The sequence below is a fragment of the Pimephales promelas genome, chromosome 2 (genome assembly GCF_988280905.1).
Source record: "Pimephales promelas chromosome 2, fPimPro1.hap1.1, whole genome shotgun sequence".
NCBI classification, from domain to species: Eukaryota; Metazoa; Chordata; class Actinopteri; order Cypriniformes; family Leuciscidae; genus Pimephales; species Pimephales promelas.
In genome coordinates this window covers 35950750-35956723 of record NC_142770.1, presented here as the reverse complement: position 1 = coordinate 35956723, position 5974 = coordinate 35950750, and the positions used below count along the sequence as shown (strand labels likewise).

Below are 5974 nucleotides of genomic sequence, written 5' to 3'. Positions count from 1 at the left end.
TTTTTTAAAGATGCTGCTGACGTGCCCCCTCTGCCTGGCCCAGGTTCGTCACCTGCGGCATCACCTCCGGTCGCAGCATGGTATCGTAAACGGGGAGGAAAGGAGGATCCTGCTGCGACTGGCGAGGGGCTGCATTAGGTTGAGGAACCTGGGCTGCCCAGAGTGCGGGGTGGTTTACGAAAACGTCGAGAGGCATTTTATATCGGGCCATGCAGAGCTGACGGTAAGTATAATCTCAAACTAGCATTCTTGTTTTATTGAATTCATTCAAAAAATGTTTTGAATAAAACTCTCTTTTCAGAGAAAGAGGATCAAGTTGTTGACCAGACGACTGGAAAAGGAGGTTGCAGAGAGACAGCTGGAAGAATTGAGGGATGGTCAACAACTTGACCCTCCAATCTCGTCAGCTCCGGATGGCCCTGAAGGAGGAGAGCAGCCACAGAGCCCTGTTCACACAGGTGTTCAGAGCCCTGTGGCTGTTCCACCTGAATGCCTCCAACTGCTGGCTAGGTTTTGAATGATTTTTTTTTTTTTTTTTGCAATGGGAATATGACATTTTTTTTTACAAGATGTTGAACAAATTATTGAGTCTTGTGTGTGTGTGTGTGTGTGTGTGTGTCTATTGTAGAAGATTTTGAAATGGAGACTGCTCCTAGCTTCCTGGGTAAGTGATCAACATGTAATTATGCTATATTGTTATTACAAGAACAATACATTAATATCTTTTTTTTTTTTTTTTTTTCATTATAGAGTTACTGATGGCAAGTGAGCCAGAGCAGGAGGTGAAAGCTTTTGGTAGGTATCAGGTGAACAATTGTTTAAACTTGTACTGTGTTGTCATGAATAGGACATTAATATATAAATATACAAAAAAATGTTTTTTTTTATTGTTCTTAGACGATTTGTTCAAACAAATCGAACAACAGGAAAGACAGCGTGAACAATTTTGTTTACGGCCACAAGGTAAGCAATAGGTCATACGTTTACATGCACAGAACCAAGTTTTGTTGTTGTGTTATTATTTTGTTTAATGAATTGTTGTTCTTTGTTTCCCCTTTCCTTTTTTTTTCATTTGCCAAGGGGACACAGACCTCACGACTGTCGACTTCAGTCAATTGTTTAATTTGTAAATAGTTTAATTTACTACTGTATATATTTTAAATATTTGATGTCATAGTTTTATATTATCCACATTTTTATATTGTTATTATTTTATTTTTTTCTGTTCTGTGTCCTGTTCATTCCCTTTATTTGTACTGTTCTTAACTGTGTTCTGTAATCATGTGATTTTCTAAATATACTTAATTATGTTTAAATCATGTGATTTTATACTTAATTAAAGCAGTTCAATCATGTTTAAATAATAAATAATAATAAAAAAATTGTTCAAACTATGACTGTCTCATCTATTTCACCAGAACATACCAACTATGGCTTATTGACAGGGTCCCTATAGGCTGTTTGTGGACAATACATTAAAAGGTCATATTTCACAAATACAGTGCTTATATGGTGTCCACTGCACACAGGCGTCGCAATACAACACACTGATGTACAGTACAGCCATTGATTGTGTGTTATTAGCCTAAAAATGGACTGTCCACAGACAGCCTACAGGGACCCTGTCAAATAAGTTGCACGTGGGCACAATATGTAGTCCCATTGGGACTCTCTTGTGCCCACTTGCAACTTATTTGACAGGGTCCCTGTAAGCTGTCCGTGGACGTGTCATTTTAAGGCTGGTTATGCGTCATTGTGTACTGTAAAGTACCCCAACATGTTGCCCTGTCCACTGTGCTGCATTGACCACAAACAGCCTAAAGAGGTCCCGTCAAATAAGTTGCAGGTGGGATGCTGTCCCACCTGCAACTTATTTGAGGTCCCTGAGGTCCCGTCAAATAAGTTGCGGGTGGGGTGCTGTCCCACCTGCAACTTATTTGACAGGGTCCCTATAGGCTGTTCGTGGACAGCACATTAAAAGCTCGTATTACATAAATACAGCGGTTATATGTGGTCCACTGCTCACAGGCGTCACAATACAACACACTGATGTACAGTACAGCCATTAATTGTGTGCTATTTAGCCTAAAAATGGACTGTCCACAGACAGCCTACAGGGACCCTGTCAAATAAGTTGCACGTGGGCACAATATGTAGTCCCATTGGGACTCTCTTGTGCCCACCTGCAACTTATTTGACAGGGTCCCTGTAAGCTGTCCGTGGACGTGTCATTTCAAGGAATGTCATGCATCATTGCGGACTGAAAAAGTACCCCAACACGTCTGATTGTATTTCCTGTGCACTGCACGGCATGTTTTAAGTGATAAAACGTTAACAATCACGAATTATGACCTAAAAGTGCATTGACCACCAACAGCCTAAAGAGGTCCCATCAAATGAGTTGCAGGTGGGATGCTGTTTTACGTTTTGGAGTCATGACTGACAAAAGTGAATAAAAATGATTAAATATCGATTTTATGTCAATCCCTGGGCCCCCCTGAGCGATTTGCAGCCTTCAGAACCCCGGGACTCCGCTGTCCACGAACGGCCTAAATTTTTGAATGGGATAAGTTGCAGGTGGGACGTCCAGATCTCAGCCTCTTGTGATTGTGATGGTGGTGGTGGGGGGGGGGGGGGGGTCTTTTAATCAAAAACACGCCTGTCACGAACAGTTACAGTGGCGTAGATCGTAGAGTGTGTAGTTCTTGAAAGAGCAATTGATGCGCTCGGGTTCGAGCCCGGCTTTTGCCGAACATATGAGATGTAAAAAGTAGTCAGTTTGGGCTGATGATGTGGTTGTGCATTATTTGCACGAAACAATTTTCTCAGACAATCTGCTATTATCATTAGCATCCTTACGTGCGCACTTATTTACGCCAAGTTTATTTTTTATAAATCCCGATATGTGCGTGGAAAAATGCGTACGAATTCTATGCCCATTTTGTGCGTACGCAACGTTTATACATCAGCCCCCTAGTGAGTAAAGTCAGTACTATCCAATCCAATGCAATAACATTAACCAGCATTTTCGGGTAGCCTACATGAAAATCTACTTCTTCTTTTTTTTTTCAAAACCAAAATCTCTCATTTTTTCACTTAAGTTTTTTATCAGGCTACTTGTCTGGTCGGGCAATTCTCTAAGTATATTCTCTTTCACTTGCCCCTTTAAAAAATCCACTTGTCCCAGACAAGCAGACGAGTGGTAATGTCGAGCCCTGTATGTATAAAATATTTTGGGGAACTACTTACATTCCAAATAATCATCATGTTTCCTCTTCTTTATTACTCTCTTTTTATGAGGCATAGTGGTGTTGTTTTCCTAGTCAGTTTGGGCTGATGATGTGTAGTCATAAAGCTCACAGTCTTTTTCATTTTCTACAAAATCACCAAGTTAAATAAAAATGTAAAGTAACCTTTATGTATGTAACGTAGGGAAATAATAACTACACCAGATTTAGTAGGCTATTATGTGTATTTGTACCTGATGTCATTTTTATTTTCACCAGATGGAAAGTGAGCCAGTCCTCCATGGGGTTTAACTTTTTTTTTTTATGTGCTGACTGCACCTGGATCTTTGGCCATTTCACAACCTTTTCATCTTCAAGGATCCAGTTTTTTGGAATTACACCCTCAAAATGTTTGTCACCCTCGATCCAAACAGCCCTTGCAAAAACCATGTCTGAATCTACAAAAGGTAACTAAAAAAAAAATCCTTAATTTTTCATTCAACATTATGCAACAAAGGGAAGATGGCATATCCTCCGCAATGTGGTAGACATACAGCTTTTGTTTTCAAGTCTTGTATTTGTAGTAGCTGTGTTTTAGCTGTGCTGCAGGTACTGCCAACAAAAGCAATGTCCAGTAGTTTAGACTGGCAAGGCTTTTCAAATAGGTTGGAGGTTTGGTGTTTTGGGATGACACTGCAAACCAATTTGTTCATCTGTTTTTTTTTTTTCAGTTACAAAAGCTACGCTGCCATCTTGGAGCAAAAAGCAGCTGTCCCTTTGCTTTCCTGACACTGGCTGCAGGCGAATTTGCTTCTGTTTCGTAATTTTTTTTGTGCATGCTCCTTCTCTGCCATTCGCTTTGCCACTTGCACCAAAGGGTTATGGCTGGTCTTGACAAGCTTCTTGATGGTTTTCAGATGGTTCTCAAAAGGGAAAGCAGATATCTCATTTAAGGAACAATCAAAATGTGCAACATCTTCATGGAGGTGTTTTATGTGATGCACATTGTAGACAGTGAATTTATCTCCATAGACCTCAGCGCTGTTGATGACAAAATGATTAAGGAGGTCTGCTGCATATGGTAGAAAGTGGTTTCTCCGCTCGCGATCTGCAGAAAGAAGGATCGACATTCCAATTGTCAAGCAAAGGAAGTGGTGGTATAAATCCGGGTCCACAACTCCATGGAGTATCACTGGTCCAGTGTACAGCAGGAACTGTCGGAACTCAGTGGCTTTCCATCTATCCAACTCCTGAAGGGATCTGGGCTTCCTTGCCATCTCACTGGGCATTGAGTTCCTCAGTTTAATGAGCTCACTGGAGAGTTCAGCTCTCTGTCTCGGAGAGAGTTTACGAGGTAGTACAGGATGCGCCTTACAACCCCAAGGCAAACAAGGTGCATGTAATCAAGAACAAAAGAGCTGACACATGGGATGCCTGCTCTGATCAGTGGTGTCTCCCCATTCTGGTGTTTGGCTCTGTAGGCCATCTGGCTGAACTTTTCATCTGTTCTGCTAGGGGATGTATCCTTGCTGTTGAACACTATTTTGCCCAACCATTCACCCTCCTCTTCACACCTCTCACAGCTGTGGTATCCAGTGTGGTAGATTATATTTTTCAAGAAAGCTCTTGCTGGAGCCTCACAGATAAAGGCTTTTATGTCAACCTGTATGACATTCCCCTTGTGTTGGATTCCAATTTCCCTGAGCCTCTTGATTTCTTCTACCAGGTCTTGGACATAGTCTTCCAATGGTTCAGGTTTTGTCATTCCACTAAACAGGCAGATGATAAAAGGCTCAAAACCCTCAACTTTTGCCAGCATGGCCCAGAATTGAGCAGCACTAGATCTGAATATTGGAACACCATCCACATTAATGGTGACAGCAATGCGATCTGGTGAAGCTGGGCACTGAAGAAGTGTGCGGCGTATACCAGTTTCCAAACCATAATGGATGTATTCGCCGTTACATCTTGCCTGGCATTCCACTTCTTTTGGAGTACAGAGCAGTGTCCGTGAGTCCTTGGGCAGGTCACTGTGTCCATGATTACGTAGAACTTGGAGCAAGTCATTGAGTGATTTGTGTGATTGACTATTGACCACTGCCCAATCTGCCAAGTCTCTACATAGGTCCAATCTGTTGTCATCTAGGCCTCTTCCATCACTTCGTCTTCTGTGTTTGGACCTTCAAAACTGTATCTTTCTCGATCCCTGCCATCATCCACAGCATCAAACTCATCATCATCCCCATAGGACATGTCATCCACAAACTCTTCTTCACTGTCATCTTCAGCTTCAATGTTATGATATTGTTTTAAATATTTTTTGAAAAAAAAAAAAAAAAGAGGGAACAATTACAAACATGGAACTAAACCGCCAATAGGTGGCGGCAATTGAACATCTTAATGATTGAGTAATTGAGGCATTAATTTAAAAGATTTGTTCAAATGGCTGATTCATTAAGTAGCCTAATGAAACGAGTTGGCTGTGAGATGAATGTTGTTTGGAACTATTTTTGATGCTGCAAATATGACAAAATATCAAATTATGTCTCATAAAATGTAAAATAAATTATTTGGTAAAAGCATGACAAAACTGAGAAATCAGAAACAATATAAGAGCAAGGGTTCAACAAATGATAATTATTGTTGAAAACTGTAAAAATATTATTATTTCTCAACTGTCTTTATTATTATTATTGTAACATACTTTGTTGGATTATACATGACAGAATCCAACAAAGTCTGTTACT

General features: G+C 40.6%; 1 pseudogene; it reads right to left on the bottom strand.

The window, feature by feature from the left end:
- Positions 1–4058: 4058 nt before the first annotated feature.
- On the bottom strand, positions 4059–5509 carry LOC148997278 (uncharacterized; annotated as a pseudogene).
- Positions 5510–5974: the final 465 nt, after the last annotated feature.